Raw genomic sequence first — 24,636 nt, forward strand, 5'->3', positions numbered from 1 at the left:
AATAATTTCGGCCTAATGAAGAAGATGGACAAAAATTGGCTTTTAATTTTGTTTTTAATTCATTTTAATAACTAAATGACCAAAATACCCTTACTACTAAACTTTCCAAAAATTCCTTCCATGTCCTAATTTTGTCCATGAACTTAAAATTGGTCAAATTGCTATTTAAGACCTCCTCATTAATATTCCAAAACAATTTCATACTAAAAACTTCTAGAATGCAAGTTTTGCAACTTATTCGATTTAGTCCCTACTTTCAATTTAAGCACTTTAGGCATAGAATTTCATCACGAAATTTTCACACAATCATGCATCATATCATAAACCTAAAAATAATTATAAAATAATTATTTCTACCTCGATTATGGTCACGAAACCACTATTCTGATTAGGCCCTAATTCGGGATATTACAACTCTCCCCCCTTTAAGGATTTTCGTCCTCGAAAATCTTACCGGTAAACAGATGTGGGTATTGATTTCTCATAGTTCTTCGGATTCCCATGTAGCTTCTTCTACTCCATGCCTTTGCCATAACACCTCACAAGTGCAACATTTTTATTCCTTAGTTGTTTGACCTCTCGAGCTAAATCTTAATCGTTCTTCTTCGTAGGTCATATCTGGTTGTAGTTCAATTTTGTCGGTGAAACTACATGTGAAGGATCCGAACGATACCGACGTAACATAGATACGTGGAACACATCATGAATCTTCTCTAATTCAGGTGGTAATGCTAGCCGATATGCTACCGGTCCAACTTTTCAATTACTTCATACGGCCCAACAAAACGCGGACTTAATTTGCCCTTCCGTCCAAATCTAAGGACTTTCTTCCACGGAGTCACCTTAAAAATACTTTATCACCAACTTGAAATTCAATGTCCTTTCGCTTTAGGTCTGCATAAGATTTCTGTCTATCTGAAGCAGCTTTCAAACAATCTCGAATTATCTTCACTTGTTCTTCAGTTTCTTTATTAGATCAACTCCATAAATCTATTTTCCTTGAGTTCAGTCCAATACAATGCGTTCGACACTTACGACCATATAATGCTTCATAGGTGCCATTTTCAAGCTCGTCTGATAACTATTATTGTAAGCAAATTCCACCAACGGTAAGTATCTTTCCCAACTTCCTTGAAATTCCAATACACAACATCTAAGCATATCTTCAAGAATCTGAATTATTCTTTCTGATTGTCCATCAGTTTGTGGATGAAAAGCAGTACTGAAATTTAACTTCGTACCTAACGCGTCTTGCAACTTTTGCCAAAACCGCGAGGTAAACCTTGGATCTCTATCTGAAATAATCGATAATGGTATTCCGTGTAATCTAACAATTTCTCTAATATACAGTTCAGCCAACTTGTTAAGAGAATAATCCGTACGTACCGGGATAAAATGAGCCGACTTAGTTAATCTGTCAACTATTACCCAGATGGCATCTTTCTTTCCCGGAGTCAATGGCAATCCTGAAACAAAATCCATAGTAATCCGATCCCATTTCCATTCAGAACCATAATAGGCTGGAGTAATCCTGAAGGTACTTGGTGTTAGCTTTCACCTGTTGACAAATTAAGCATTTGGACACAAACTCTGATATATCTCTTTTCATTCCATTCCACCAATACATTTTCTTCAAGTCATTATACATTTTCGTACTACCTGGATGAATCGAGAAATAACCACTATGTGCTTCCTGTAGGATCTTTTGAATCAATTCCTCATTCTTCGGTACACAAATCCGATCTTTAAACATTAAGCACCCATCAGAACCAATTCTGAAATCTGATCCCGTATCAGCTTCACACTGTTTTCTTTTGGCTAGCAAATCTTGATCATTTTTCTGAGTTTCAGAAATCTCTTGTAAAAACATCGGTCTTGCTCTTAACTCTGCTAGAATCGAACCGTCATCTGACATTTTCAACTGAGTGTTCATAACTCTCAAAGAAAAAAACAACTTTCTACTTAAAGCATCGGCAACCACATTCGCTTTTCCCGGATGATAATCAATAACAAGCTCATAATCTTTCAATAACTCCAACCATCTTCGCTGTCTCAAATTCAAGTCTTTTTGTGACATCAAGTATTTAAGACTTTGTGATCGGTATATACTCGGCACTTTTCACCATACAAATAATGTCGCCAATCTTCAAAGCAAACACCATTGCAGCCAATTCCAATCATGAGTAGGATAATTCCTCTCATGAGGTTTTAACTGCCTCGAAGCATAAGCCACCACTTTTCCTTCTTGCATGAGTACACACCCCAAACCATTTGAGAAGCATCACTATACACCACAAATTCTTTACCTAATTCGGGTTGTACCAACACTGGTGCTTCAGTTAATAACTTTTTCAATTCTTCAAAACTCTGTTGACATTCTTCCGTCCATTCAAATTTAACATCCTTTCGGAGTAGTCTAGTCATAGGAGCAGCAATTATAGAAAATCCATTTACAAACCGCCGATAATACCCAGCTAGCCCCAAGAAACTTCTAACTTCAGTTACATTTTTCGGTGGTTTCCAATCAACAATGGCTGAAATTTTACTAGGATCAACCCGTATACCATCACCTGAAACAATATGACCCAAAAATCCAACTTCCCGGAGCCAAAATTCACTTTTACTAAACTTAGCATACAGCTGCTTATCTCTCAAAGTTTGCAAAACTATCCTCAAATGCTCAGCATGCTCTGTCTCATCTTTTAAATAAATTAAAATATCATCTATAAACACCACAACAAATCTGTCCAAGTATGGCCGAAATATGCGATTCATTAAATCCATAAACACAGCAGGAGCATTTGTCAACCCGAATGGCATAACTAAAAATTCATAATGACCGTACCTTGTTCTAAAAGCAGTTTTAGGCACATCCGACTCCTTTACCCGCAGTTGGTAATACCCAGATCTCAAGTCAATCTTTGAAAACCATGTCGCTCCTTTTAGCTGATCAAACAAATCATCAATTCTTGGCAACGGATACTTGTTTTTATTGTCACCTTGTTTAACTGCCGATAATCAACACACAACCTCATAGAACCATCCTTCTTTTTCACAAATAACACGGGAGCACCCCAAGGTGAAAAACTCGGTCTCACAAAACCTTTATCAGTCAACTATTGCAACTGCGACTTTAATTCCTTCAACTCTGCTGGTGCCATTCTATACGGAGCAATCGAAATCGGAGCTGTTCCCGGTATCAAATCAATACCAAATTCTACTTCCCTGACTGGAGGCAAACCCGGCAATTCTTCTGGAAATACGTCCGCAAATTCACACACAACCGGCACTGATTCAGCTTTCTTTTCAACTTTTTTTGTATTAATTACATACGCCAAATAAGCTTCATAACCCTTTCTCAGATATCTTTGAGCCGACATTGAAGAAATCACACTAGGCAATGCCTCTGATTTATCTGATTCAACCCGCAGAGTTTCACCATTTTCACACTTTAATTCTATAACCTTTTCTTTGCAATTTATTTTAGCATCATGCAATGTCAACCAATCCATACCCAAAATAACATCAAACTCATCAAACGGCAACAACATCAAGTCAGCCGGAAAGTAATGATCCCGAATCATTAAAGGACATTTCTTACATACTTTATCAACAGTCACACATTTGCCTAACGGATTCGACACTCTAATCATAAATTCTGTGTTCTCAACAAGTATATTCATACTAGACACCAATTTCATGCACACATATGAATGAGTAGAACCGGGATCAATCAAAGCAATAACATTAACATTATAGAGAGAAAATGTACCGGTAATCACATCAGGTGAGGAAGCATCTTCACGCGCTTTAATAGCATAAGTTCTAGCCGGAGCCCTTCCTTCAGGTCTAACCGGTGCATCCCTGGCTACATTCTTACTGCTTGTTTCACTTTCAACTTTTCTCGCATACCTTCCCCTCGAGTCTGCACCACTAGCTTTTACATTCTGAAATTTTTCTTTCTCAGCTCTCTCTGGGCAATCTCTAATAAAATGATCCGGAGAACCACATCGAAAACATTCATTTGCTCTGCATGGACCAAAATTATTTCTACCACATCGCTGGCACTCGGGTTTAACAAATCTCGAGTTTCCTACACTGGCTGCAGAAGTATTCTGAGATTTAGGACCCACATTTTGCTTCTTATAATTCCCATATGATTGTCCAGCTGAAGCTTGGGAATGAGGAATCATATTCCTTGACTTTCTAGGTTGCTGTGAAAATGAACTACTCATCGGTCTTTTCTTCCAATTTCTAGTCTCAGCCTCTACCTTTTTCTTTTCTTTAAGTAGTTCTTTAGCCTTGCAAGCTCGATCAACCAGTACTACCATTTCTTTTAGTTCAAGGATCCCGACAAATACTTTAATGTCTTCGTTGAGCCCGTCTTCAAATCGTCGGCACATCTTGGCTTCTGTAGGAACATATTCCCTAGCATACTTACTCAATTGAACAAACTCTCTTTCATATTCTGAGACTGTCATATTACCTTGCTTCAGCTCAAGAAACTCTTTACATTTCTGATCAATAAACCTTTCACTAATATATTTCTTCCGAAACTCTTCTTGAAAGAATTCCCAGGTTACCCTCTCTTTCGGTACCACCGAAATCAAAGTCTTCCACCAATTATAGGCTGAATCTCTCAACAAAGATGTAGCACATTTCAAACATTCTTCAGGTGTACAAGATAATTCATCAAATACCCGGATAGAATTTTCAAGCCAGAACTCTGCTTTCTCTGCATCATCATCAATATTTGCTCTAAATTCTTCAGCCCCTTGTTTACGAATTCTGTCAACGGGGGTTCTGTGAAATTTTATCATATCCATACCTTGAGGCATCGGGGGTACAGGTTAGGGAATTGGGGGAGGTGGGGGAGGTCGTACATTTGGGTTCGTACGAACGAACTCAGAGTACCATGCACTCATCATTTGGAGAAAGGCTTCCCGATCCCTTTCTCCTCCTCCCTGACCAACAGTAGGAGGTGGGTTTTCAGTCGGAGCTGCCCCTTCAGCCGGAGGTGGCGCATTACTCTCTACTTCATCTGCCACAGCTGGATCGGGATCCATTTACTATATAAAAATCATTTAAAAAGGTCAGAAGTCGTCACACTATCACAATTCATACATATGGCATGTATAGCAAAATCCGTACATACAACACGTAGTCCGAGAACCGACTAAATCTACTTTGATACCACTAAATGTAACGTCCCCACGCCCGAGACCGTCGCCGGAGTCGAGTATGAGGTGTTACTAAGCTTAATTTAACATATTTAGAACTTTGGATTATTTATTTCTACATTCACAGCTTTTAAGGTACTTGCATCACAGTCACAAGAAAAATCATATCTCGAGTTACGAAACTCGAATTCAAGATCCGTAAATTTTCCCTAAATCTAGACTCATATACCTATCTACTAATTTTTTTCTAGAATTTTTTGTTAGGGCCAATTAGTACAGTTTATTAGTTTAAGTTACACCTGTTTCAGGACTTGACTGGTCTGACCTCTGTTTACTACGAACCATATTTCTCTCTGTAAAAAATCCATATGACTATGAGGTTTGTTTCTAATGAAACTAGACTAAATAAGGATTCTGAGAATATAAAATATACTACCGAATTATATCTTTAAAATTTATGGTGAATTTCTAAAGTTGGAACAGGGGATTCAGAAACTGCTATGACCATGTTTCACTAAAATTCAAATATCTTGTAACATATAATTCCTTTACCTGTTTCATTTGTTTCATGTGAAACTAGACATAATAAGATTCAATTTTATATGTATTCCATCACCAAGTTCAATTTCTATGATTTTTAGTAAATTTTTAAACTCGCGTCAGTGTTGCTGCAGTATTCTGTTTATGGCAAATTTCATCCCTTTTATGAGTTTTTATGCACTAAGTATCTTAATAATTTTCCTTAACATCAAATATAAGCTAAACTAAATATTTTCATAATTTATCATTATCAAGCATTTCCTCAATCATTCCATCACCATACCATAAGATCATTTACACAAAAAAAAGTATATTGCTATACATGCTATACTTAAATTTACAAGCCATTACCAAAAGTCTTCCGGATAGTGTGACTGAGCCTTTGACCTATCCCGACTCCTGAGCTGGCTTGTCCAAAACTACAATGAGTAAGAAGGAGGGAGTAAGCATAAATGCTTAGTAAGTTCATATGCAAATAATAAGTAACATAACAAACAGTCATACCAATCAACATTAGCATGTATCACTAAAACACATAACACATTTTTAATCATTTTTCATCATCTTATTACCTTATCGTGGTTGTATCAATACTCAACCCGAGGGTTAAATACATACCTGTCCAAAATAACCATTTCACATCACTCACCAATACTTCTCTTTACATCTCGAATATTCCTCCATTGAGTAGAACTTTACCCGTTGAACACATCGGAATATAATTCGGATACATGGATAACTTGCACATAAGTGCCATATATGCAATCAAGCAATCATGTAACCCGCCCATAAGCCAACTCGGACTCAACTCAACGAGCTCAGGCGTTCGCATCCATAAGTGAACTCCGACTCAACTCAACGAGTTCGGATGCCTAGTTACATCTCACGAACTCGGACTCAACTCAACGAGTTCGGACATTCGCATCCATAAGTGAACTCGGACTCAACTCAACGAGTTCGGATGCTCAATCATCCTAGTGACATGTCACTTGTATCCTAATCTATTCCTAAGGTTCAAACGGGATTTTTCCTCGAACACTTATCCTTGCCGTCTTCCGTAGAATGCCGAAATCAATACTCGGTAACAATTATATTTAACAAGTAGTTCACATAATTTACATATTATTTGAAATTAACCACAAAGCATACATTTCATAATAAAATTCAGCATAACATATAATTAACATCAATAACTTAAAAATAACCATTATGATACATTATTTACACATGAACTTACCTTGGTACCAAAATACAAAGATTTTGCAATTTAGTCCACAATCTTTTCTTTTCCTCGATTGAGGTCGATTCCACGTCTTTCTTGATCTAAAATAACACATTTAGCTTATTTAATACTCACATTATCAAATTAATCCTTAACTCAAATTGTTGCAAAATTACAATTTTACCCCTAAACTTTTGCATATTTACATTTTTGCCCCTAGGCTCGGGATTAAAATTTATTCCTTATTCTTATGTTTTACAACATGCTGATCACTTTTCTCTTCTATGGCAACATCAAATTCTCACTCTAACATGTACTTGTGACTATTAGGTATTTTTACCGATTAAACCCTTTTACTCGTTTTTGCTTAAAATCGAGTAGTACAAGTTGTCTAACATAATTTAAAACTTCATATTCTATCATAAAACATCAAAATACACAAATTTCACCTATGGTTATTTTTCCAAATATAAACCCTAGGTTAAATTATTGCTAACATAAGCTTATCGAGTTACCGGGATCTCAAAATCGTAAAAATCATTAAAAACGGGGCTTGGAATCACTTACTATGGAGCTTGGAAGCTTGAAACAAACCCTAGCTATGGAGAACCCTTGAAATTTCGGCCTAATGAAGAAGATGGACAAAAATTGGCTTTTAATTTTGTTTTTAATTCATTTTAATAAATAAATGACCAAAATACCCTTAGTACTAAACTTTCCAAAAATTCCTTCCATGTCCTAATTTTGTCCATGAACTTAAAATTGGTCAAATTGCTATTTAAGACCTCCTCATTAATATTCCAAAACAATTTCATACTAAAAACTTCTAGAATGCAAGTTTTGCAACTTATTCGATTTAGTCCCTACTTTCAATTTAAGCACTTTAGGCATAGAATTTCATCACGAAATTTTCACACAATCATGCAATCATGTCATAAACCTAAAAATAATTATAAAATAATTATTTCTATCTCGGATTTATGGTCACGAAACCACTATTCCGATTAGGCCCTAATTCGGGATATTACAAATTGGCTTGGTAAATAGCCTATTTTTGTCCACACGAGCAGAGACACGAGCGTGTGTAATAGCCTTCACCCGAGTTTGAGGCTGGGATTGGGCACGAGGCATTACCTAACTTAACGCATGCATACGATCATTTTCAAATTATAAAAACTAAATCAAATTTAAAAATTTTCGCTTTTAATCTAAAAATTCTCAATATGGGCCTACAAGGCCCAAATCATCCTTAGGAAACTATTTGGGATTAAACTAAACATCTTTAAAGACTTTGAAAAGACTGTAACTTGAGATAGGGGCACACGCCAATTTGGAAAGATGACACGCCCGTGTGGCCATTTTGACCTGGCCCTGTTGAAGGCCCGTGTGGTTCATACGGCCTAAGAACAAGGAGACACGCCTGTGCCTCGAGCCCATGTGAATTAAATTCCAAATTCAAACCTACAAAGGTTTTCACACGGTTGAGCACATGCCCATGTCTATAGCCCGTGTCCCTCACACACCCATAACATGCCCGTGTTGCAGCCCATGTGTAAAAACCTTGACATTCTTTTTCTGACGTCAGCAACCAATTTGAGGCACACGGCCAAGGCACACGCCCATGGCCAAAGGCCGTGTCCTCCACATGGTTGAGACACACGGTTGTGTCTCTGCCTATGTGTTTACTACCATGCATACTGACTTGCAAATTCGAGGTGCAGGTGACACATGGTCGAACAACACACACATGGGGCTGACTGTGTGTCACACACGGCCTAGGCACACACCCGTGTGTCTAGCCGTGTGGACAAAAATAGGCTACCTACCAAGCCTTTTTGCCACCCTTACTTACACCTACCTATAAAGCAATACATACCACCAATTCACACGGCAACATGGAACGGTGGAAATGTGCAAGTGTACACAATCGTAACAAGTAAAAAAGTGACAAGTAAATGTCGAGTTATCATACCCACAGGGACTGTAAAAAGTGATATTTACGAAATTAACTAAAACACTTTGGTGAGGTAAAAATGATTTTGGTTTGAAAAGAGTGATTTATAAACTAAAATTTTAAAACTAAGCAAACAATTTAAATAAAATAAAAGAGTTCTAGTGCACGATTTCAATTAAGATTTAATCAAGATGATATAATTGTGTTGGATTAATTATACCTGTTTAACTTAGAAATATTAAATTCGTGCTTATGCTGTTATGAATAAATTCATGGCAACCCATTAATTTGCTAACTTATGAACATATTTACTAATTAAAAAATTTCATTTATCTCTTAAACATATCCCTATGCCAATTTAACCGACTAAACAGATTTAATAAAGTAAACATGCTATCGCACAAACATACTTATTAAATTAAATTATCTCTCGCATATTTCTATGTCAATTCAACCAATTAATTCAACTTAATAAACATGTAAAAGATTATGTGAAGTAACAAAGTAGCCATACCTTGAAACAATTTAATCACAACAATCTTGCAAGTTATGCAAGGCATATGTATTGCCAAATACAATGCTAATTTAATTTTTAGTTACCTTAGAAGAATTAAACATGCACTGATTAAGTAATGAGTCCATTAATTGCAATTTCAATCCGTTTAAACAATTAATTCTTTAGTTATCTAAACAATTATAATTCCAGATAACCAAAGCATGATTTTACCTAATCAAGCATTTCACTGAGGCCTATAACAGCATAAACACTAATTTAATAATTCAAGTAGGTGAAATATAATCAACCCAACACGAATTAAATTCAAGCTAAATTGATTAAAATAACCATTTCAACAACAATATTTTTCATAGATAGGTTCATCATAAAAACAACAGAAATTAAAAAGAAAGGGAACAAAAAGCAAATCCAATGTTTCTCTGCAGCTTGACTGTTGCTCCGTTCTTAGTCTCCGTTGTCTTCGTCGAGCAAAGCTTCTATGAATCCTTGATTGCTGCCCAAGATGGATGAAGAACACCTCTTTCTCAAGAGAGGAAATTGGCACAAGAGGAAGGGAAAATGGGATGGAGAAATGGAGAGGAAACTTTGAGAGAAGTGAAGAGAGGATGAGAGAATGTTGTGGAATGAGGGATGTTGAGGGATGCTTTGAAATGGGCAGCATAGGGTGGCTTTTATAGCTGAAGAGGGCTGCTAAAAATAGTAAATTCAGCAGCCAAGATAGCCCTCCCATGGCCTGCCACACACATGGCAAGGTTGAAGCTTTCAACCTTGCTAAAAATAAGCTGGGGCAAATCTACAAAGCCTAAAATAAATGTGGGGTTTGAACGTAATTTGGAGGTTTTTCAAGGGATTTTTTGAAAGAATATTTTATCAGCTAATTTTTTGATTTGGGTCAGCCAATGGACGGTTCTGTTCAGTCCAAGTAGTGGCTGATTCGGCTCACTTCATTCGGTTCAACCAGTGCGGTTTACTAGGCCCTTTCTTCATAATTAATTAAAATTAATTCATTTAACCTAAATTAAATAGGAAATAAATTAAAATTAATTTAATTATGAATTAATACACATTTCTGGACCATCTTGAGCTGGAAATTAATTGGCCTCGTTACTTCAAATTGCTCTCGGTTTTGTTCTTCTCGCAGTGTTCACCAGGCCCTTTTTCTCCAATTGTGTAATTCTGTCAAAAATAACCAAATTTAATCAAAATTAACTACAAAATTAATTAAAATTTATAATGTTCATATTTTAAACATAAGTTAATTATTTTATAATATTTAATTTTTTACAAGAATTTAACCGAATTTGCATGAATTTAAGTAGAATTGGGTATGAAAAAGTATATAAATTTTTGTGTTTCCACACCCCCAAACTTAATTCATTGCTCGTCTCGAGTAATGCGCAAATTTTGAAAAGAATCTCTCGGAAACACCTTTGAAAAATTCCTTCAAAACAACATTTTTCCCAAAATTATGAACTTAAAATACTTATGCTCAAAGACAAGAAATTTGTTAGTTATGCTACTGAAGTATGCATATTGTTCAACTTAAATTCAACCACTTATTATTATAGAAAACTTTAGACTAAATGCTTTTGTAATAAAGACATGTTAATCCTTACCAATTTTATTTTTATTCCTTTATTAGAGACTAAGTTGCAATCATTAAGCTTAACTTATGTCTTCATATGTTGATCGTAGCAATTTCTCTCCACTAATGTAGGTAGCATGAGGACTTTGAATCAATAGGTCTTTATCAGGGTTGTAACGTGGCTAGGCTAGGGGTAACTGAAAGATGGATAAATTTTGGTTTTAAAAAACCCTAGACTCAGCGTCAATTGAACCTTCGGAGTTTTTACCTTCGATACACCAACTTGACTTTCATATGCTCTTTTTCAAATATATGTGCTTTTTTTTTCAATTAACACGAGCACTTATTTTGTGTACTGCAATTCTCGAGCAATTGATACTTCTTGTCAACTCGCCCAAACTTATTTTCGAACAACATCTAGAATATTACCGAGTCTAGTGTTTAGGAAAATTTTAAGATTATTAAGCAAAAAGTAATGGCTAATTATTATAAGGGTCAGAAGAAAATCAGGCCATATAGTCTCAAAGTTGGGTTTCAATGGATAAAATATACCATGGTGGGCTTGAAAGGCTCAAACAGTCCAAACAATAGTTGCCTAAATCATTTCCAACGTTTCATGCTCCCTAGGATTTCACCTCAAGAAACTTACTAAGTCAATTCTAAAGACTTAAACATTCATCCATACCTAACTTTCCTAAAGAACTAAAAATTTTATGGTACGAATTTGCATGTTTTTTTTTAAAAAACACATTTATGTCATTATTAAGCTAACAAAATAATTTATTGAAATAATAGAACTTTATTCATACTTAAATTGAGCATACTTAACAAAATTCAAATTTCTAAACAAAATATATCCTAATCATAATTAAAAGAAAAATTTTATCCTGAGTGGAAATAATTCAATTTCTCTGACCCCCAACTAAAAATGAACAGTATCCTCATTGTTTAAAGCGAATAGATACTATACACTAGGTAGGATTTTAGAAAAGAGGAGGTGAGTCAATTTGACTGCTTAAGTACCAAGCTCTTTCTAAATCCAATCCTAGACATGTATATATCTATTGCCACACTTTAAGTTTTGTGACTTGCTCACATTTTATTAGTGATTTTCCTCTCTTGTTTTATTATGCAAAAAATAAAAATAAATTCCTAATTAAACTTAATCCTAAAATGACCTAAGAATAGAGATAAAATAAAGTCAAGATCCTCCCTTTATTTATTTACAGACCCTTCTGTATTTGACTCATCTTTTGCTCCATCACTATTGCCTTTGCATGAATCGCTTCACTCCTTTTTCGAGAGTGGAGTCCATGGCTCGAATATGAAATCTGGAAATTCAGGCACAAAAATAAATGGGTCATTGTATATTTCTTAAAAGCAATTCTTATCGAGTCATCCCTTATTTTTTAGTATCTCCAGTAGGCTTTTTGCTGCCATTGCATATGTTGCATTAAGTCCATCAGTTTTGATAGCTCATCTCGAAGGTCTGGGCTCGACGATTTAGCTCGAAACATTGAAGTTCCAGCATCCAATTCATCTTTTGGCTCTATTAGGTCCACCTTATCAGGGACTTCAAATGATTGCATTGTGGGATCTTCTTCTTCATCAAGTTCCTCAGGGTCTTCACTTTCTTCAACTCATTGTTATAGAACTGAGTCTCCGGCTACTCGGTAGTGGACCCAATATGTAATTGTGCCTTGGGTGTACCCTGTCTTCTTGACATTAGCAAGAATTTCTGCTTTCAAGCACAAAATAGTTATTGTAAAGGGGAAGTAAGAAGGGCCAGCACGTCAAGCGGCACAGTTTCAAATTTCTTTCAAGATGATCTTTCCCACATCAATGGTTTTACCCGTTAAGATTAAGTATAGTAAGACCATTCGCTCCAATGAAATTGTAGTCCCATGTGAGCTAGGCAGAAGGCTGAAACGGATGAAATAAAACCATACCTTTGCAATAGGTGTTAAGTATTCTCTTCGACACGTGTGGGTTCCTTGTTTCGACACAGTCCAACTGGAACCTTCAACTATAAGCTCCTCGAGAATTTCTCGCAGATTTTCAGGCTTGATATTGCTCATCAATGTGGAATATTCATCGTTTTCGAGATCTGGTAATTCAAAGAATTCATTAATAGCATTTGAATTTATCGGTACCTTGATTCCGTGAACTGGAACTTCTATCATCTCGCCTGAAGTTAAATTTGCATAAAACTCACGAACTAGTTCCTCATCACACTTGGTCTCTTTTTACAAAACAACTCCCAATTTAGGGTTTCAGCAACTTGACGAATACGAGACATAAAGTCTCGGTAGTTGCTCTCCTTTAAAGTGAAGCCTTTTTCTGGATGCATCTGTTAGTTTTTGAAGATACTTTTGTATCTCACTTTCGCTTCTTCATAGTGGAATTTGTTTTGTGTTTCATCAATTTGAGCGGAAGCACGAGTTCTCTTGCGAGGCATGTTTAACCTGATCATAAGATGGAAAAACTAGTTTCTCAATAAATTTTAATAAGAATTATTAATAATTCAATGATTTGAAAAATTAATTAATTAAAATTAAAATTAAGAAAAACTAGGCCTTACCACCTTTTTTTGTAAAAAAATAAAAACTCTAGGAATTAATAATAATAATGAAGAAAAAGATGGGAATTTAAAAGAAGGGTTGGAGGTTTGTGGCTTAGGATGGATGGGAAAGGAATGCCGCACAAGCAGCTAGGGCGTGCGGGCGTGGTGCGTGTGGGAGCAGCGGTGCGCAGTAGGGCTAGTAGCAACACAGGCGTTCGACAGCAGGTGGGACTCAGGCGCACGTAGGATGGTGCGTAGGGCAGGTACCACGCGTGGAGTGAAGGCCTGGTGTGAGCTGAGGCTGGGGCCGCTGGAGGCAACGCGTGCGTTGTGCGCGGGACGTGCGTGCGATGGAGCTGGGCGTGTGCTGGCCGACTGCTTAGAGCTGCTGCTGCTTGGGGTTTTAGCACTTGGGTATTTTGGTGCTTTGGGTTTTAAGTGTTAGGTAAATGGGAAGATGGTAGTATTTATAGGGGGGGAAATAGGAATTATAGTAGAATTCTTAAAACAAATTAATTAATAAAAATTCTAAATTCTAATCCTATACAAAGATAACAACAATTAATAATTAGATATATGCATATATTAAACTATTAATTGCTATTTAATTTATTAAAACAAAGATAAAATCCTAATTTCATGCTAAATTGATAAAGATTAATATATAAATAGATATAATTATATATTAAAGATTATCATCTTATTATCAAAACTTATCAACCAAAATCTAAAAATTGATAATAATTAATATATATTATAATGGGTATAATTATATATTAATAATTATCATTTTTTTAACTAAAAATATTTATTCTAGAAGCCCTTTAAAAAAATTTACAAAAAGAGGCATCTAGTTTTTATTATTTACGAAAAGAGCAATCAAATTTTAAAAATAATTTAATTTAACTCCCTAGACTTAATGAAAATTAAAGATTGAGTTGCAAATTAAAAATTGGATCAAATTGACCCTTTTATTTGAAAAACAAAAATTTATTTTATTGATTAGGGAAAAATTTCTTGGAAAATTATGTTAAAATAAATTCCCAGGAAAGATTGGAGGGGTCACAAATGGTCCCGCTTAAGTTCCAACATCCTAGACAGAATTTATTTAAACATATTAAACCCGAAAAATAGACCCTAAATTATTTATTAAACAAAACACAAAAATTATTAAATATCTGACAAAATAAACGAGACATTATCCCGTTCGGTTTTATTCCCCCAATAGTGTTTCAAACGCTGAGCATTAACTTGAAAATTACCTCTCTTACCTTGGAGTTCAACAACTCCGTATGGATAGACTCTGTGAATTGTAAATGGACCGGACCAACATGATTTTAGCTTACCTGGAAAGAACTTCAATCTCGAGTTGAACAACAATACTTGCTGACCTGCTTCAAATTCTCGAACCCGGATGTGTTTGTCATGCCATTTCTTGAGTCTCCCTTTGAGTAATTTGGCATTTTCATATGAGAACATTCGGAATTCTTCTAACTCTTTGAGTTGGAAGGTCCTTTTTTCTTTTGCGAGCTTAGGATCTAAGTTGAATCGTCGAAGAGCCCAGTAAGCTTTGTGCCCTAACTCCAAAGGTAGATGACATGCTTTACCGAAAACTAGCCTATAGGATGACATCCCTAAAGGTGTCTTGTACGCTTCTTCTAGGCCCATAAGGCGTCATGTAGTCTTTTGGACCGGTCTTGTCAGTTCGGGCAAACTACCTTCTCCAATATGCCCTTGATTTCTTTATTTGCCAGTTCAGCTTGTCCATTCGTCTGCGGATGGTAAGCCGTTGCAACCTTGTGTTTCACCCTGTGCTTGTCTAGTAACCATTTTAACCACTTGTTCATAAAGTGGGACCCTTCATCACTAATGATGGCTCTCGGGGTTCCAAACCTCGTGAACAGTGTTTCTGCAAAAACTTCATCACAACCCTCGCATCGTTTGTCGGATATGCCTCTGCCTCAACCCACTTGGACACATAATCTACTGCGACCAGTATATACTTGTGACCAAAAGACGAAGGAAAGGGCCCAAGAAAATCAATACCCCAAGCATCGAATAATTTGACCTCAATGATGTTTGTTCGAGGCATCTCATTTCTGTTGGTGACATTTCCGACTCTTTGACATCAGTCACAACTCTTTACATATGCATATGCATCCTTGAATAGTGTTGGCCAAAAGAATCCGGCTTGCAATACTTTGGCTGCAGTACGAGCTCCTCCGAAATGTCCCCCACTTGGGGCTGAGTGACGGTGGTATAGAATCTTTGGTATTTCTTCTTCTGCCACGCATCTCCTAATCATCTGATCTGCATACTTTTTAAACAGATATGGTTCCTCCCAGAAATAGTACTTTACATCGTGAAGAAACTTTCTCCTTTGTTGATATGTCTTATCATACGACATTTAACCACAAGCTAAAAAGTTAGCAATATCAGCAAACCAAGGGGTATTATGGACATGACTTACCTTCAGTATATGTTCATCTGGAAATGTTTCTTGAATCGGTACAAGTGGAGAATTCCCTTCTTGCGGCTTCAATCTGGACAAGTGATCTGCTACTTGGTTTTCTACTCCCTTTTGATCTTGAATTTCCAAATCGAACTCTTGAAGTAGTACCCATCAGATCAACCTCAGCTTAGCGTCTTTCTTGGCAAGTAAATATTTAATTGTTGAGTGGTTTGTATAGACAGTTACCTTGGTACCTACAAGATAAGATCGAAACTTGTCGAAAGTAAAAACGATAGCAAGTAACTCTTTTTCTATTACCGTATAGTTTAACTGAGCTCCTGTCAGAGTTCAGCTTGCATAGTACATGGGATGAAAAATTTTCTTCCATCGCTGGCCCATGACAGCTTCTATTGCGAAGTCACTTGCGTCACGCATCAATTCAAATGGCAAGTCCTAGTCTGGTGTGACAATTATGGGTGCCGTGACTAATCGATTCTTCAAGTCATTGAAAGCTTTTAAGCATTCTTCATTAAATTTGAATATCGTTTCCTTCTCCAATAATTTGCATAAAGGTTTAGCAACTTTGGAGAAGTCCTTGATAAATCTTCGATAGAACCCGGCGTGGCCTAAAAAGCTCCTAACACCCTTTACAGATGTTGGAGGTGGGAGTTTCTCAATAACATCTACTTTTGCTCTGTCTACCTCGATCCCATGTCTTGTTATCCGATGCCCCAGAACGATACCTTCTCGTACCATAAAATGGTACTTTTCCCAATTAAGGACTAGATTTGTCTCTTCGCATCGCCTAAGTACCTTAGCCAGATTGGCTAAGCAATCATCGTACGTATCTCCAAACACTAAAAATTCGTCCATGAAAACTTCCAAAAATTTCTCAACCATGTCAGTGAAAATAGACATCATACATCTTTGAAATGTAGCAGGTTCATTACATAAACTGAATGGCATACGTCTAAATGCAAATGTACCGTACGGGCAAGTGAATGTGGTCTTGTGTTGATCTTCTGGTGCTACCGTAATCTGGTTGTACCCTGAGTATCCATCGAGAAAACAGTAGTAATCTCGCCCCGCGAGTCTAACCAGCATCTGGTCTAGGAACGGAAAAGGGAAGTGATCCTTCCTAGTTGCCTTGTTTAGCTTCCGATAATCGATGCAGATTTTCCATCCCGTAACTGTTCTAGTCGGTATCAACTCGTTATTCTCGTTCTCTATGACCGTGATACCTCCTTTCTTTGGTACGTACTGGACCAGACTTACCCATGAACTATCTGAGATGGGGTAAATGATACCCGCATCTAACCACTTGATAATCTCTTTTTTCACTACGTCCTTCATGATGGGGTTCAGCCTTCTTTGTCCATCGATCATCCCTTTTTCACCATCTTCCAGGATGATCTTGTGCATGCATACAGATGGACTAATACCACGAATATCAGCTATGGTCCATCCGATAGCCTTCTTAAATTGTTTCAGAACTAAGATAAGTTTCTCTTCTTACTCAGTAGTTAACTCTGCTGAAATAATCACAGGCAGAGTATAAGCGTCACCTAAATAAACATATTTTAAATGAGAAGGTAATACCTTGAGTTCTAGTTTAGGTGGCTCCTCGATTGACGCTTTCGGCTGTGTGTAATCTCTTTCCTCTAAATCCAAAGATTCTAAACGGGATTGTGGATTAAATACCTTTTGATTAGCTTCTAGCAAAGCTAAGTTTCCATCCTCCTCTTCATCACTTGGAGGGTCTGATGTCAAAATTCTTTCCAATGGATCCTCAACAGAGTTGAGTTCCTTCTCCACTATTAAATCCTCTAAGTTGGATACTGCAGAACAATCATCTATTGTGTCAGGAAATCGCATTGACTTGAAAATGTTAAATGTTACCTGATCATCCTAAACGTGCATAGTAAGTTCGTCTTTCTAGACATCAATAAGTGTCCTTCCGGTTGCTAAGAACAGTCTTCCCAGGATAATTGGTACTTCTTTGTCTGCTTCGAAATCTAAAATTACAAAATCAATAGGAAAGATAAACTTATCTACACGTACCAATACGTCCTCAATTTTTCATTCTGGATGTGCTAAGGATCGGTCTGCTACCTGAAGTGTAACCTAGTAGGTCGAACTTCACCTATCCCCAATTTCTTAAATATCGACATAGTGCCTTACCACAATAAGCTCCTCCAATGTTGCATGGAATGGTAAAACACCCAGGATCCTTTAGCTTAGGGGGTAATTTGTCTTGAAGATATGCACTGCATTCCTTCGTCAAAGCTACCGTCTCAAATTCTCCAAGTCTTCTCTTCTTGGAAAGGATATCTTTCATGAATTTTACGTAATTTGGCATTTGTTCAAGTGCTTCAACCAACGGGATGTTGATATGAAGTTGCTAGAGTACGTCAAGGAACTTCTTGAATTGGACCTCCTGTTTTTGCTTCTAGAGTCTTTGAGGGTAAGGTGGTGGAGGTTTATATACTGGAGTTGGTACTGGTTGATTTTTCTTTGGTGGTAATTCTACTGTTAACGGAATGGTTGGCTGATCAGAATTGGCTGGTTCTGAGGTTACCTTTTCAGGTATTGCAGGTTCTGGTTCTAGTGGAACAGGAACTTCAACACTCGGTTGAACTTCTTCCGAATCTTGAGCTTCAGCATACTCCTTTTCAGCTTCAATGATGTTGGGCTCTACCATTTTTCCGCTCCTCAATGTTAGTGCTTTACAATGCTCCTTCCCTGGATTTCTCAGATTTTTCGTATCACTAGGTAAAGCACCTTGTGGACGGTTCCTAAGTTCAGTAGCAAGCTGGCCCACTTGATTCTCCAAATTCCTTAGAGTGGCTTCATTCTTCGCCATGTATGCCTTCAATAAATTCTCTAAGCTATTGGACAATTCAGCCTGAACTAGTTTCTAAACTTGCTGTGAAAAACTAGGCAGCTGGGTTGGTCTAGGTTGGGCATAGTTGTTACTGCCTCCACCCCATTGGTTACTCTAGGAAAGATTGGGGTGATTTCGCCATGATGGGTTGTAAAAGTGGGATTGCAGCCCTTGCCTTCCTCGGTTCTGGTTCTAATTACCTATGTAGTACATGGATTCTGGGTTTGACAGACATTCTTCAAACACATGTCCTTCCCCACAATAGACACAGGCTATATTCTCATATTGGTTAGGTGGTTGAGCTGCAAAACTGTTAGACCCATTAATGGTAAGATTCTTTAACATTGAAGATATCGAAGATACCTGGGATGCAAGTGAGAGCATCCACTTCATGGATTCCAACAACTCGTCTTCCTGACGTTGCTCGATTGGTTGGCTACTGATAATTATTACTGGCTATCCTCTCGATGATTTCATAAGCCTCATTGTAAGGCTTAGATAAGATAGCACCGTTAGTAGAAGTATCTATTACCATCCTTGTGTGAACGTTGAGACCATTGTAAAATGTCTCAAGTTGGATGCAATGCGGAATTCTGTGATGAGGGCACTTTTGTAATAACTCTTTGAATCTTTCCCATGCCTCATTCAAGGACTCATCATCCATTTGTTGGAAAGCAGTAATCTCATTTCTCAGCTTAGCAATCTTGCTAGGCGGGAAATACTTCAGAAGAAATCTCTCTGCTAACTCTTGCCATGTAGAAATTGAGTTCGGTGGCAGTGAGTTTAACCAGGCTCGAGCTCTGTCCCTCAGCGAGTACGGGAACAATTTTAATCGTAATGCATCTTTGGGTACTCCGGCTAGCTTGAAAGAGTCACTCACCTCCATAAACAGTCTTAAATGAAGATGAGGATCTTCAGTAGGCATTCCACTGAACTGGCCCACTATCTGAAGCATCTGGAACATTACTGGCTTTAGCTCGAATTGTTGTGCCTCGATCTCAGGTCTTCTAATACCTGGATTAAGGTCATTAAAAACTGGCACGGCATATTGTCGTAAAGCTCTATCCCTATCATCAGCAATAAGGATAGGATTTTGAGCAAGGTTTGCTCTGCTTCCTTGATTGATATTCTCGAAATTCATCTCTTCGGTCCTTCTCTGGCTCGCTTGTCTTCTTCGTTGGTGAAAGGTTTGTTCTATTTCAAGGTCCACTAGGAGTAAGTCGATAATTCGACCAATACTCATAAACACCTAAATAATCAGAGAAGAATTAATTAAGTAAGTAAAATTGAACAGGAAAATAAAAGAACCAAAATGTAAAAATAAATTCACAAATAATGTTTTTTTTAAAACATTCCCGGCGACGGCGCCAAAAACTTGGAACAGTGGAAATGTGCAAGTGTACACAATCATAACAAGTAATAAAGTGACAAGTAAATGTCGAGTTATCGTACCCACAGGGACTGTAAAAAGCGATATTTATGAAATTAATTAAAACACTTTGGTGAGGTAAAAATGATTTTGGTTTGAAAAGAAAACTAAACAAACAATTTAAATAAAATAAAAGAGTTCTAGTGCACGATTTCAATTAAGATTTAATCAAGATGATATAATTGTGTGGGATTAATTATACCTGTTTAACTTAGAAATATTAAATTTGTGCTTATGCTGTTATGAATAAATTCACGGCAACCCATTAATTTGCTAACATATGAACATATTTTCTAATTAAAAAATTCCATTTATCTCTTGAACGTATCCCTATGCCAATTCAACCGACTAAACAGATTTAATAAAGTAAACATGCTATCTCACATACATACTTATTGAATTAAATTATCTCTCGCATATTCCTATGTCGATTCAACCAATTAATTCAAATTAATAAACATGTAAAAGATTATGTGAAGTAACAAAGTAGCCATACCTTGAAACAATTTAATCACAACAATCTTGCAAGTTATGCAAGGCATATGTATCGCCAAATACAATGCTAATTTAATTTTCAGTTACCTTAGAAGAATTAAACATGAACTGATTAAGTACTGAGTCCATGAATTGCAATTTCAATCCGTTTAAACAGTTAATTCTTTAGTTATCTAAACAATTATAATGCCAGATAACCTAAGCATGATTTTACTTAATCAAGCATTTCACTGAGGCCTATAACAGCATAAACACTAATTTAATAATTCAAGTAGGCAAAATATAATCAACCCAACACGAATTAAATTCAAGCTAAATTGTTTAAAATAACCATTTCAACAATAATATTTTTCATAGATAGGTTCATCATAAAAACAACAGAAATTAAAAAGAGAGGGAACAGAAAGCAAATCCAGTGTTTCTCTGCAGCTTGATTATTGCTCCGTTCTTAGTCTCCGTTGTCTTCGCCGAGCAAGGCTTCTATAAATCCTTGATTGCTGCCCAAGATGGATGAAGAACACCTCTTTCTCAAGAGAGGAAATTGGCACAAGAGGAGGGGAAAATGGGATGGAGAAATGGAGAGGAAACTTTGAGAGAAGTGAAGAGAGGATGAGAGAATGTTGTGGAATGAGGGATGTTGAGGGATGCTTTGAAATGGGCAGCATAGGGTGGCTTTTATAGCTGAAGAGGGCTGCTAAAAACAGCAAACTCAGTAGCCAAGAGAGCCCTCCCATGGCTGGCCACACACATGGCAAGGTTGAAGCTTTCAACCTTGCTAAAAATATGCTGGGGCAAATCTACAAAGCCTAAAATAAAGGTGGGATTTGAACGTAATTTGGATGTTTTTCAAGGGCTTTTTTGCAAGCATATTTTATCAGATAATTTGCTGATTTGGGTCAGCCAATGGACGGTTCTGGTCAGCCCAATTAGTGGCTGGTTCGGCTCACTTCATTCGGTTCAACCAGTGCAGTTCACTAGGCCCTTTCTTCATAATTAATTAAAATTAATTCATTTAACCTAAATTAAATAGGAAATAAATTAAATTAATTTATTTATGAATTAATACACATTTCTGGACCGTCTTGGGCTGGAAATTAATTGGCCTCGATACTTCAAATTGCTTTCAGTTTTGTTCTTCTCGCAGTGTTCACCGGGCCCTTTTTATCCAATTGTGTAATTCTATCAAAAATAACCAAATTTAATCAAAATTAACTACAAAATTAATTAAAATTCATAATGTTCATATTTTTAACATAAGTTAATTATTTTATAATATTTAATTATTTTTTGACAAGAATTTAACAAAATTTGCAAGAATTTAAGTAGAATTGGGTATGAAAAAGTATATAAATTTTTGTGTTTCCGCAACACAAAGCCAATTCAACCACAACAAGATATCTAATACAACCACATTACACTTTATCAATCTAACAAGAACTTGATTAGTCATGCCATTACTCATCTATGAAATCATTATCATTTGCACTTATCAATAACCAATATTAGACACCATCCATGGCATTATACAAAATGATTTAAGAGCTATGACAAGCCACTCATTTGGCCCAAAATAATGTGACCATTACAAAAAGACTAGCTCCTATACATGCCATAATCAAAATGATAAAACTAGCTATACTAATTGCTTCAGGGATAGTGTGATTGGCTTCTCCAATGTAAGGTGATGAACCATGAGCTACTTTGGTTACACTACAAGAAAATGGAAAGGAAAAGAGGTAAGCATAAAGCTTAGTAAGTCGCGTGAAATAATGAATAACTATAAGCTACCGTAAGGGATCATACTCCCAACATATCTCGATTTGCTCATGAAAGTAAGGATTCATAAACACTACTTGCTCATATTTATTTCTCACCAATCATACAACATTGGTTTGAATTCACGTCTCATAATTCGTGTAAAATACACAAGTAGTCATATGCATAACTTACTCACTTTCCTCCTTTACTAAATATACAACGTAAATGAAGCTCGAATGTCGTAATTCTCATTTAGGTACTTGTACCACTCACCCCATTGTCATAAGTTCTCTCATTTCGATATAAACCATAAATCTCCCGTTGAACCATTTGGAATACTACAGGATATTCAATAGCCCCAAACAAAGGATAAAATGTCGATGCCATGTCCCAGACATGGTCTTACATTGGCTAGCTCATCAAAGTCGATGCCATGTCCCAGACAGGTCTTACTTTGGCTCTCAACTATTAGTGTCATGCCATGTCCCAGATAGGTTTTACACTAGCTTGTATATCTCAAGGCTGATGCATGTCCCAGACATGTCTTACACTAGCTCTTGTCTCAATGCCGATGCATGTCCCAGACATGTCTTACACTAGCACATATACCATCCAATGTCATGGCATGAATATCCAAATCTATTCCTAATGTTCAACTGGAAGTCTTTATTACATTAATTTCTCAACATGCATACTCAAATTCACAATCAAAACAATTTATGAAATATCAATTCAATTACACATCATAACAATATAGTTGCATTATTAACATACAACTTACCTCGGATTACAAAATGTAGGCAATTAGACAATTTACTCTACTTGTTTGGCCTTCCCCCGGTTCAAGTCCGGTTTTCGTGTTTCTTGATCTAAAATAATAAAAATTTACTCATTTAACCTCTAAATAAATTTAAGCAATCATAAATTCACATTTTTGGCAAAATGACCATTTTTCCCTTAGACTTTCACAAAATGACCATTTTACCCCTAGGCTCGAAAATTGATTTTTATCAAATTTCTTCAAATCTTAAGCCTAGACTAACCCTTTTTACCCTTATAGCAACCCAAAATTCTCATTTTTTCACAACATTACTATCCATTTTACAAACTTTACAAAATGGTCCTATTAGGGTTTTCATGGGAAGTCTTTTCACAAAAGTGGGTTACTACACAACTAAGATTCATTTTCTCCCATAATAACTCAGCAAACATCATAAATCCTTCCATGGAAAATCCCTAGACTATCAACCATTTTGCAAAATGGTCCCCACATTAGCTAGCTCATGCCATAAAGGTTCCAAAAGTACCAAAATTATAAAAAAAATAAGCATATAAATCACTTACTTGAGAGAGATATAAGTGGCTGAAATTTCAAGCTTCCAAAACCCTTAGAATGGCTGAAAATTTTGGTGGAGGAGAAAGAAAGAATGAAAAAGATGAAGGCTAGTCTCTAGGGTATTATTTTATCATACATTAAGTCACCAACTCCTTTGACCATTTGATTTTCTTGTCCCCTATGCCCGACTATCAGCTTCTAAAGGGTCTAATTGCAGTTTAAAGACCCCCAATTTTGGTTCTCTAGGTATGTGGTACATCTATCAAGTAAAATAGAACTTTTACCCCTTATACGATTTAGTCATTTTTCGAAATTAAGCTCACAAACTCTAAAATTACCTCACCAAATTTTTCATGCACTAAGATAATCATGCTATAACACCAAAATAATAATAATAATAATTTCTTGACTTCAAATTTGTGGTCTCAAAACCACTGTTCCGACTAAGCCCAAAATTGGGTTGTTACAACATGTGTGACACACGGTCATGTTATGCAGCCGTGTGTCCTCTGGTGTTGAATTTGAAACAAAGTCAGTATGCTCCACACGGCCTCACACACGAGCGTGTGACTTGGTCGTGTAGCATAAGTCAGAATACCCTACAGGATTGGGATGGCCTAGAACACGATCTGGCACACTGGCTTGTGTGGCCATTTTTAGGGTACAAGGGCTAGCCACACGGGCGTGTGTGTTGGCTGTGTGACCCAAGTTAGAGACTTAC

At 36.6% G+C, this 24,636-nt stretch overlaps 1 non-coding gene across 1 annotated transcript; it reads left to right on the forward strand.

The window, feature by feature from the left end:
- The first annotated feature begins 19,487 nt into the window (after window positions 1-19,487).
- Window positions 19,488-19,594, forward strand: LOC121207244 (small nucleolar RNA R71). The gene has a single exon (XR_005902335.1). It is a non-coding gene; the product is annotated as a small nucleolar RNA R71 (small nucleolar RNA).
- Window positions 19,595-24,636: the final 5,042 nt, after the last annotated feature.

The sequence above is a fragment of the Gossypium hirsutum genome, chromosome A09 (assembly GCF_007990345.1).
Source record: "Gossypium hirsutum isolate 1008001.06 chromosome A09, Gossypium_hirsutum_v2.1, whole genome shotgun sequence".
Lineage (NCBI taxonomy): Eukaryota > Viridiplantae > Streptophyta > Magnoliopsida > Malvales > Malvaceae > Gossypium > Gossypium hirsutum.